The following is a 12318-nucleotide window of genomic DNA, read 5'->3' on the forward strand; positions in this document are numbered from 1 at the left end:
GGCATTCAATCTTCCTTCATAAGATATCAATGGACCAATTCCTTTTGAGGAAAAGCAGCCCCACACACTGACAGAACCTCCTCCACCTTGTTGTCGCGTTTGAAAGCTGAATGGTTTGTCACATTCTTCAGCTGTGCGTCTCACAAATACGCGATTTTTTCTGTTGATTACTTTGAAGTGGGACTCATCGCTAAAAGCAACACGACCCCATTGATTTTGGCCCCAATCTGCATGTTTGTGACACCATTCCAGACGTGTTTTGATTTGCTTTTTATTCCGGAAAGGGCACCGTTTTTGTGTGTAGCTATGCAGTCCGCTGTCATTGAGCCGTCGTCGAACTGTTCGGGCACTTACTTGCTTCACCGGCCCAAGCACGACTGAATGTTGTTCGGTTCTGCTTGCTCAGTCTTTTCAAATGACGGTCATCAGCCGGGGTGTTCATCCTTTTACGTCCTTGACCGGGTTCATTCTTGAGAGGCTTGTCGGCTTTCAATTTGAGGTTTACATTTCTGATGAAATGATACGACACATGAACCGTCTTGACAATTTCCGAAGGGCGACTAACGCGCGCGTTCCTGGATCAACAGACTTGCGACCCATCTCGAATCTTTGAAGACAAACTTTACACTGAATGATCGATGGATCCAACAACAACACACACAAACCGCAAAACTAATGTCAGCACTAATACACAAATAAGGGATTTATATATATATATATATATCTGTTACATCTAACAGATTATTCTCGTGATCAGGATGTTCTATGAACTCGAACGAAGCTCATTTGTTGAATCTTGTTCGCCGTGCTTTCAGATGACAAGCTATTGAATTGTTTTGAGCAATTTGTTTTTTTTTTACGTAGAACTACGTCTTTCATTAAGGGTGCCAAATCAGAAAACAGATCACGTTTTTATGAAATAAAATTAACGTTAATAACCATTTTTTGCCGCGAACGAATTTTGGCGATTTACATACTAAACGAATCGGAAATTCCCTAAGATTTGTTTAATATGCTATACATTCGAATCCCCTGGTTTGTAAATGGTTAAAATTCATGAAAACTTTAAGCGTTTCCATTTTCCCATGGTTGGACCCCACCAATGGTAATCCAACTTGGATATCGTGGTGTTATTTTTTCAGTTCGTTTTTCGCGTTATTCGTATCGTGTTTTTCTTTCCGCTCCATAAATTAGACGCTTCGCGTAATGTGTGATGAGCAAGCAGAAGAGGAAGGCAGGCTCGAGCCCTACAAAAAAAACGAACGCGTTGCCAGGAGCAATAAAATTTCGAGGCAAGCATCATCTAATGATGCACGCGATGTTGGTGCAGTGAAAAGCGCTCGCACTGAACCGAGCCTTCGCGAGTGTGACACCGCATCGAACAACAGCGAAGTAGGCGACTTCGGCGCGTCGGTCGAAAATGTAAACGCCGTTACCCAGACAGCAATCAAAATCAAGCTCCCCCCGCTGGTGGTGAAGGTGGTCGCTCTTGATAAACCCATCAGCGAATTCGCATCGATAGGTGTTACAGCAGAGTACAAGCTGTGTGGTATAATTCAATCTTTTTCCAAGCAGGGCTTCGTTGGTGCCTTTGACATTGCATTAATCCATTAAACTGACGTTATGCGCCAAAAAATTATTCGGGGAATACCAGGCATCTTGAATGTCGTACTGGAATGTTATAAATTATTCGGGTTCGCGTGCCAGTCGCAAAACTGCCTTCAACTAGGATTGCATTTGCGCTAATCTTGATCATAATGAAGCAATGCTACTGTTTTCGAGGTTGTTGATATCAACAAAAAGAGTTTATTTTGCTTGTTTAGTCACCAAGAAGAAAGTAAATGTCGTTCTGGAATTTTGTATGTGATTAGGTTCCGCTTGCCACCAGCAAAACTTCCTCCACTAAGGGTGACAGCTGTGTTTATCTCTAGCATGAGAAAGTAATGCAACTTTTTTCGAGGCCAGTAATATTAACAGAAGCGTTTCTTTTGAGAATAGCACAAAATGATGAGAAGTGTTTATATTCCTAGAAGTTTCTAGCTAGTAGTACCGGCAAGTGTTGTCATTGTTGTCGTTTCCATGCGGTGCAAAGATATATTGATGTAGTTATGAGATGTGGAATAATGGTGCTGGTGCAACATGTATATAATCGACTGTAGCCGAGTTAATGTCAATTGCGAAAAAGGCCACCGGAGTAGCGTTCGAGGTAAATTTTCAATGCATTGACATGAAATAAATTGCGATATGCGATCAGCTAGTGTATTGTACTGCGAGGGCAAGAATGAATCATCAATCAATTATCGTCAACTGATTCTACAATGAAAAAACCATTTCAGAGATTATTCAACTATGCAGTTGTTTCTAAAATTTCACAGCATTATAGAATAATATCCGAAGGTATAAATGAGCGACTTTTATAAAATAACAGCGTAGTTCTACGTCAACAATGCGGTCGTATCCTGGACACAACCTCCTATAATTTTTTATTCAAAATATCAATAAGATTTCTATTGAATATCTATTCCACAGCAAAAAAGTTCACTGCTCAGTAGTTTGAAATACCAGTTCCTCAGTTCCAATAACAAAATCCTACATTCATCTCAATCCACACGAAACATAAAAAATACTTATGGGATAATGGCGCTGTTCCTGATCCTTTGCGATCACCTAAGTCAGTGCATTATAGAAACAAGCACGTAGATTGCCACGCTAGTATAAAACAGTTTCCACAACCGACACGCGTTGGCTGTTAGAAAAAAAACTCATTTGCCTATTTTCATTTTCGTTACTCTCGTGCTACCGAAGAGTTTATTTTTTTCTGGTTTTTCCCCTCCCTATTGTTTATCGTTGATTATTATGATAATTTTTCTCACACCTTCTCGACATCTATCGCACCTCGCATATCTTTGCCGGCATCGGTAGCCATCCGATATTCAAAGTTATTACCGTCGACAGGTTTGCTTCATTTTCGCTTTCATTTTTTGTTTCAACACTCATTGAATATCAAAGGTGTCTATCTTACACTGATGTTCATTAATGAGGACAGTTTCTTTAAGAAATTTTTATGCACGATTGACCAAAATACGGATTCTTCACCTCTTACCGTTCTATTGTGACTTTTACACAATAAACATGATTCAAAATGTTCTGAGCAAACGAAACATAGAAAACGAAAATTCAAAAAAAAAAATGCATATTGTCTTATTGTTTTGTGTTCTTCGATAGTTATTTTTTTTTAATATTTCCTTATTTTGTAACTGCCTGATTAAAGTTTTGACGTAGGACTAGGTCTTTGATTTCTATATAGGGGGGTCACTCTACGAAATATGTAACGTTTTTTAAGAGTTTTCAAATGCATATTACGCAGAATCGTTCTTACGATATATAAGTGAGCAATTTAACAAATAAAAGAGGTATGTTTTGCGAGCGGATGCGAAGGTAAATCATGTATTATGCATTCTTTCTTCCATCTTCGTTCTCATGAACGTCGTGTGTAACACGAAAAAGCGTGCAATAATTCTTTCTATCTAACAAATTAGCAATCAAATGCAAGATTTCATGCATCACTCAAACTTCATACAAGATTTCATCAAAGCAACGAGGAAAGTGTCACCCATACAGTGATGGTTCATTAATTAGGAGGATGCAGCGATTATCATGCGAAGACTTATTGAGATCGGCATTACATCGCATCACAAAAATGAATTATTAATATTCTTCATGACTCTCAATAATACTCAATGACTCAATTCCTTCTATGATAGATTGAGCAGTAGAGCCAATACGACCTGATTGTGATAGTCTGCAAACGAACATTATTTCACCGAAATAGCTACTGCTCTCGATGCCTTAGAATAAGTCTAATAATAAGAATAAGACAATGGAAAGGAATCACGGTACCATAGCTATCCATTCACATTAAAGCAACTTCATGATTTCATGTGTATTTTACCTCAAAATATCACGAAATCGTGAGTATTTTCAACTTGTTTTTTCGTTTCTTCCCCATAAATTTCATATTCAATGTTATTAATGACGTTTTTCTCGAAACTGTAGGGAGTTCTACCTCCGGAACGGTCCATCCGATTTTGATGAAATAGTTTTTCCCAGATAGTGTACTACCTCCTTAACCCTTTCGCTACGAGCATCGTCTATAGGCGACATCCGCGTGACGACCTGTGTGTACGAGTGTCGTTCATAGACGACATCGGATGATACTGCACATCGATCACATCAACGCGATATGCATACCTTTCGGCACAGTGCTCCGTCCAGCGGTAGTTTGGATTGGTGGCTTCCGATGGCAAAAAGATGAACCCGGTGTTCATTCCAGAAGGCGACAAAGTAAACACGGAGGTTTATATCAGGATTCTAATTATTTTTTTTTATCTATACAGATTCGCAAAAAAAATGCCTGGCAGACTAAAATTAATTATTGATCCTTATACTAAACACATTTCTGGTCATATCAAATTCAAACAAATAAAAAACTTCATTAAAACGTTGGCAACAAACATCCAAGGAGTTATTTTGTCCATATAGGGTGCGATGTGTTGCTTGCCGAAAGAAAACAGATTGTCTGGTTGATTTACCTGGAGCGTTGATTCGAAGCTTGCCCAAAAGTTCTCCACAGTCAAGATAATTGCTGAGAAGGTCGAAATCAGCAGTCTCTGGAGAAACTCACGTCGTTTTTGCAGTGTCGGTAAGTGAATCAGTGCGCAGCGTTCTTCATATGAGGTCAGATGTGGGTCGCTACGCCAGGGGAGATGTCGAAGAGCATATCGGATGAAACTTTTCTGCACATAGCGTTAATATAGCGATCGATTCTGGAATTTCATACGGGATCGACACAAGATGACCGGATTATTTCGCTTGAGGAAATTCAAGATTTTCTTCTATCGCTCGACTCGTAGCTCCCTGATATGGTTGATAGTCATGTGAGTTTTTTTCCGTGCCCTAGATTTCGCTCTTCAATCGTTCTGTACGATATTCGTGCCGGAAAGTCGTTAATCCTGTGTTCCTTCGCCATTTTCTTCATTCAACACACTGTATTTGCCCGAATCTTCCTTGAATGGCACCGATAACCCTCGAAATCCGCGCTGGCCTCGGACGATCTGTGACCACCTTCGCGGATAGTTGTTCTTCATTTTCTCGGTCTAAGACCCTTTTTACGGTCCACCAGGACACTCCCACGGCGATTGCAATGTTTTTTTGCGACATTTTCGCGTGGGACAAATCACGAATATACTGCCACTTAGTCATGGTTCAATTGTCAAAGGAAATCGGCTCCTTTTACTCGCTGCCTATATATGCCTAGATATGCAATATAGCTTACGTGCATACAAATAAAACCAATGTATTGTATGCGCAGGTGAAACGGGAACTTTATTTGTAGGATGGTGCAAACATTAAAGGGTGTGTCACATCAAATTGCATCACAGAAAAAACGCTGTAGAAATTCGCCCAGTAGACCGATCCTTTTGAAAATTTTAGACAGTAAAATAAAAACTATTAAACAACATTTGGCATTTTCTTTTTATTCATACTTCGAGCCCAAGCCCGTATGCTCGCAACTTCCTCTTTACCCCGTCCATAAGGTTCTGTACAACGTCAGGTTGTAGTTTTTTTTGAACAGAAATCCATTTTCTCTTGAAGTCCGCCTCCGATTTGACAACTTTTGGGTTCTTCCGGAGGGCCTGCTTCATAATCGCCCAATATTTCTCTATTGGGCGAAGCTCCGGCGCGTTGGGCGGGTTCATTTCCTTTGGCACGAAGGTGACCCCGTTGGCTTTGTACCACTCCAACACGTCCTTTGAATAGTGGCACGCAGCGAGATCCGGCCAGAAGATGGTCGGGCCCTCGTGCTGCTTCAATAGTGGTAGTAAGCGCTTCTATAGGCACTCCTTAAGGTAAACCTGCCCGTTTACCGTGCCGGTCATCACGAAGGGGGCGCTCCGCTTTCCGCAAGAGCAGATCGCTTGCCACACCATGTACTTTTTGGCAAACTTGGATAGTTTCTGCTTGCGAATCTCCTCCGTAACGCTGAATTTGTCCTCTGCGGAGAAGAACAACAGGCCCGGCAGCTGACGAAAGTCCGCTTTGACGTAGGTTTCGTCGTCCATTACCAGGCAATGCGGCTTCGTCAGCATTTCGGTGTACAGCTTCCGGGCTCGCGTCTTACCCACCATGTTTTGCCTTTCGTCGCGGTTAGGAGCCTTCTGAACCCTGTATGTACGCAGGCCCTCCCGCTGTTTGGTCCGCTGGACGAATGAACTTGACAAATTCAGCTTATTGGCGACATCCCGGACCGAACTTCTCGGATCACGTCTTCTTCTTCTTCTTCAATGGCACTAACGTTCCTAGAGGAACTTCGCCGTCTCAACGTAGTATTACTTGCGTCATTTTTATTAGTACTTAGTTGAGATTTCTATGCCAAATAACACGCCTTGAATGCATTCTGAGTGGCAAGCTCTAGAATACGCGAGTTAAACATCTATACAGTTCGGGTCACAAAATAACTCTGATTCTTTATTTCTTGTCTGAGTTTAAAAAGGTACAGTTCGTTTTCAAATGTAGATTATTTATGCTAAACAAGGTGGCCTATTGTCCTGGATCGGTCTGAGAATGAAAAACAACACATGTTTGTAAACACATGCTGCCCAAATTCAGTAATGCTAACATCAGCATGTGGTGCGTCGCGTCGCTGGCTCGGTGGTGGTTGGTGACTCGGTGCATGTTGGTGGTCCGGGTTGTTGATGTTTTCAACATGTGGTACGTCATGCCGCTGGTGTAAGAATGTAGGTGATCGGGATCGTTGCTAACTCGCGTGATCACAGTGCAAGTCGGAGGAAATTTCTTTGACGAAAAATTCCCCCGACCAGAACGGGAATTGAACCCGAACCCCCGGCATGTTAGTTATGACGCTAACCACTCGGCCACGGGAGCACGAGTCGGATCACGTATAAACTGCTTAACTACGCGCTTGTAATCTTTTTCACTGACGGAGCATCCATTTTTGCCGTTCTTCACCTACCAGTCGATGGTTAGGTTCTCGAAGTATCGTTTTAGTACTCTGCTGACCGTGGATTGGACGATTCCCAGCATCTTACCGATGTCCCGATGTGACAACTCCGGATTCTCGAAATGAGTGCACAGGATTCATTCACGACGCTCTTTTTCGTTCGACGACATTTTTCCAAATTTACGAAAAATTGACAGTGAAGCATGGCCAACGTGATCTATACACTCTTATCTGATTATAAGCGAAAGCTGAAGATATAATTCCTAAAAATTAAATTTCTACAGCGTTTTTTCCGTGATGCAATTTGATGTGACACATCCTTTATCACGGTACGGTATTCCCGAGGTAAATCGCGGATCTCGCTCAAACTTGTAGTTATATTTCATAGTTACTCAATTCTACTGTCAGAACTTGTTTCATTATTCCCGAAGACATGACACGCGGTAAAGTTTTCAGAATACGCTGTATTTTATACTACATACTTCAGCAGTGTTGATCTTGTCTGTTACACGTCACTCCTTCTTCGGACAGCAAACAAAACTGTCATCTGTGACTCCGGCCCATAAAACCCATTTCTGGTGAAATTAAGTCAAAAATTCCAAACACCCAGAGCTGTATTTGCAAAACAGATCACCTGTCTTTGCTTTTCCCCGGCTGATTGATTGACATATTTTCTGCAATGAATGACGGGCAGTCTTATCGCTTTTCCTCCATAGAAGGGTATAATCCCGTTAGCAGACGCATGTCGGTGAAATGGACCCCGCAAAATTCTGCCTCTGCTCTCAATAACTTTCTCTGCTCACCTGAATGTGGATCCGGCTTCGAAGGTTTCGTTTCGCAATAGGATTATGTCCAATAACTGAAAATTTCATACACTTCCCATCTAGCCCGAAGTCGATTGATGATGGCAACAAATTTCCAACTTACTGTAGAAAGTCAGCGGCTGTGTGAGAAGACGGAGGAAATCGATAAACGGAAGTAAATTTGAATGATCGGTGGGTGAGATGCCTCGGTGTGGCTTCCGTGGAAATAGGTAAGGGAAATTTCAAAATTTATTGCCTCCGATTGAGAAGCCAACATTCAGCTGAGGAAAGTTTTTGATCAGAGAAAGTGATAATGACTGAAATAAGATTGAGGGAAAATAAAACTTATTTTTTGAATTCCACGAGTTCGAATTGAAAAGAGCGACTTTTGCTTGTGCCTTTCTCAAGATTCAATATACGTTCACGGCGATAAGAAGAATTTCTGATTAAGTGACTGTAATTGGAAAATGCTCTGGACTTATGAATGTTACATTGTCCTTCACTAAGCATTAATTAACATAAGAAGCTGGTTTGCGCGACGATCGACAATTCTCGCATTAACTTTCCAATAATATTCCTCTCACTGATCCAACTCAACCGACCTTGGCCGGATTCCGATCGGGTTTTTCTTCACGCTTTTTTATATGAAGAGCATCATTATCGGGAGGAAATTCCCACTCTTTTATTACCGAACGCTTGAAATGAAGGTCATGTTGTCTTCAACATAGTTGCGACGAGAAAATAAACCAAAACAACAATGCGAGCAGAGAGGAATCATCATTTATCAACGCGGCGGAAGAACCGGAAAAATGTGATGTGTATCACACATGTGTGAACGATGGCGGCATTTTTTCTTCCATCCGGTTTGTGTGTCTCGGAAAGAGGTTGATGTGATGATGTAGAAGGAAAGGCGTGTAAAACCAAAATTAACGCGCACAGTGACAGAAAACCCTTAATTATAATGCCGTAATAAAATTAATACGGATAAGAAAATGATTCACGTAACTTTTTTTTCCTCCCCGATGATAACGAAATAATTCCACGAATGTACACGCAGCAACAAACGGGAAGCTATGATTAAACTGTACTCCGTCGGGTTGGAGGTATTTCGTGAGTACTGTTGGCCACAGAAAAAGTAACTATCTTGGTTCGGAATCTACTTGTCAGAAACATATTAATAATAGTCTAGAAATAGTTTTCTTTACCACCGCTAACTAAACTACTTCACCATTGCCGCCGGTTTGATGTCGGCCGTTCGGAACCTGACTCAGAAGTGCTCGTCAGTGATCAATTAAAATTATATTTACCCATCATTAAACAATAATTGTTTCCTCGCCATCTGGACGACAATGAAGGAAGGTGTATGTATATCTGGTGAACACAGAAGATGGAGATCTAGAGCGCTCATAGGTCCGCCTCTTCCGTTCCGATTGAAAAGATGGGGAAAGCGCGTTGCCGGATAGTGCCTAGGAGCCGAGTGCAGTATCGATAGCACTCAGGTTGTTATGATGTTGAATGAAATTGGAAATTATCAAGAGAGAAAATTGCTATCGATGAGACTATCGAGGTCAACGATAACCGTTCTAATAGTAGTTGGTCAATGGTTACCCGGGAAATTAGCTTGCCGGTTGATTTAAAAGCTAGAGATTGTATTCAGCACAGTTTTACGATTTACTCGTGATGTTCAGTAGTTACGCGTGTCACTTGTACCAAGAAGTAAAAGATTAAATTGAAAATTAAAAAAAAATGACTGGGTTATATGTAAGCTTTCTTGGCTTTCTTCAGCCGACGAACTGAATTTCCACGATTTCAACATTATTCGCCTCGATCGAAATGACTCGTTTGGTGGCGTACTATTGGGGATCAAAAATGCCACTCCTTCTATAGAGTCACTCTCCCATCGATGACAGGCATTGAAGTTGTCGCTTGCCAGACACAAATCAATGGCAAAGACCTCTGCATTGCCTCGATATATATTCCTCCAAGAACTATGGTTGGCCGTTTTTTTGATATCATCAGTTTTTTTATATCATCGAGGCACTGCCGGAGCCGCGGCTAATCTTAGGTGACCTCAACTCCCATGGAACAGCATGGGGTTCACTCTACGATGACAACCGTGCCACTTTGATTTATGATCTGTGTGACAACTTCAAATTGACAGTTTTGAATACTGGGGAAGCAACTAGAATAGCCAACCCTCCTGCACGGGCAAGCATGCTAGATATATCACTTTGCTCTTCTTCGTTATCCCTGGATTGCACGTGGAAGGTAATCCAAGATCCCCACGGTAGTGACCACCTGCCAATAATTTTATCGATCGCCAATGAATCAGGTTCTCGTGAGTCAGTCGATATTGCGTATGACCTCACGAAAAATATTGACTGGAGAAAATTTGCAGAAATAATATCTGAAGCACTTGTTTCAATGCATGAACTTCCTCCACTCGAAGAGTATAATTTTATATCGAGTTTGATTTACGAAAGCGCACTTCAAGCTCAAAAGAAACGTGTTCCTGCTACCACTTTACGACGTCGTCCTCCATCACTTTGGTGGGGCAAGGAGTGTTCAAAGGTCTACCTTGAAAAATCATCCGCTTTCAAAAAATTCCGGAAAACTGGACTAGTGGAATGGTTTCGAAAGCACCAAGCTCTAGAAGCCAAACTAAAAGGTCTGATTAAAGCAAAAAAGCGTGGATATTGGCGAAAGTTCGTCAATGGTTTGTCAAGGGAGACCGCTATGAGCACTCTTTGGAATACGGCTAGGAAAATGCGTGGCTGGAACCATACAAATGAAAGTGAGGAATACTCTGACCGTTGGATTTTCAAATTTGCAAGAAAGGTTTGTCCCGATTCCGTTCCTGCACAAAGCGTCGTACGCGACATTCCGCTCCAATGCGACTATGAGAATTTTTCGATGGTGGAATTCTCAATTGCCCTCCTCTCATGTAACAATTCAGCTCCGGGGTCGGACAAGATTAAATTCAACTTGTTGAAGAATCTTCCCGACTTGGCAAAACAGCGTTTGCTGAACTTGTTCAACAAGTTTCTGGAGCTGAATATTGTCCCGCATGACTGGAGACAAGTGAGAGTGATAGCCATACGGAAACCCAACGAGCCGGCTTGCGATCACAACTCGTATAGGCCGATTGCAATGTTATCCTGTATTCGTAAATTGTTAGAGAAAATGATTCTACTTCGTTTGGACAAGTGGGTTGAAGCGAACAATTTGCTGTCAAATACGCAGTTTGGCTTCCGCCGAGGTAAAGGGACAAATGATTGTCTCGCGCTGCTATCTTCTGAAATCCAAATCGCCTTTGCTCGCAAAGAACAAATGGCTTCCGTTTTTCTCGATATCAAAGGGACATTTGATTCAGTTTCCATGGAAATTCTCTCAGAGAAACTTCATAATCGTGGACTTTCACCAATTCTGAATAATTTCCTGTACAATTTACTGTCAGAAAAGCACATGTTTTTCAATCATGGCAGCTTGAAATCTTCTCGATACAGTTTTATGGGCCTACCACAAGGCTCCTGCCTAAGCCCCCTCTTGTATAGTTTTTACGTCAATGATATAGATGATTGTCTAACTAGAGACTGCACGCTGAGACAACTTGCAGACGATGGAGTTATTTCCATCACGGGTACTAATCCCGCCGTTCTGCAAAAATCCTTGCAAGATACCCTGATCAATCTGTTCACGTGGGCTCTCAAGCTGGGTATCGAATTATCTACGGAGAAAACCGAAATGGTCGTTTTTTCTAGGAAGCACGAACCCGCCCAATTCCAGCTTCACCTATCCGGCAAAACGATCCAACACTCTATGTTTGTCAAATACCTGGGTGTATATTATGATTCTAAATGTACCTGGGGGAGACACATTGCGTATTTGAAACAGAAATGCCAGCAAAGAATCAATTTTCTCCAAACAATAACCGGAACATGGTGGGGTGCCCATCCAGGAGACCTCATTCAGTTATACAAAACAACGATATTATCAGTGTTAGAATATGGCAGTTTTTGCTTCCGATCAGCTGCCAGGATTCATATTCTCAAGCTGGAGAGAATACAATATCGTTGCTTGCGTATAGCAATGGGGTGTTTGCATTCGACACATACGATGAGTCTCGAAGTTTTGGCAGGAGTACCCCCGCTTACTCTTCGGTTCACAGAATTATCCAACAGATTTCTCATCCGTTGCAAGATCATGAATCCATTGGTGATTGATAACTTCGAAAATCTACTCCAACTGATTCCTCAGTCAAGTTTTATGTCTTTATACCATGAGTACCTTACCCACGACGTGCACCCTTCACCAGGCATCTCCAACCAAGTTTGCTTCCCATACTTCTGCAATTCCTCTGTCATTTTTGATCTGTCCATGCGACAAAAAATCCATTGAATCCCAGATCATCTACGCTCAGATTCTATTCCGCCGATATTTTCGGCAGAATATGTTAGGCAATCCGCTCAATGAAGGTTGATAAACGCTCATCTT

Source organism: Toxorhynchites rutilus, chromosome 1 (assembly GCF_029784135.1).
Source record: "Toxorhynchites rutilus septentrionalis strain SRP chromosome 1, ASM2978413v1, whole genome shotgun sequence".
Taxonomy (NCBI): Eukaryota; Metazoa; Arthropoda; class Insecta; order Diptera; family Culicidae; genus Toxorhynchites; species Toxorhynchites rutilus.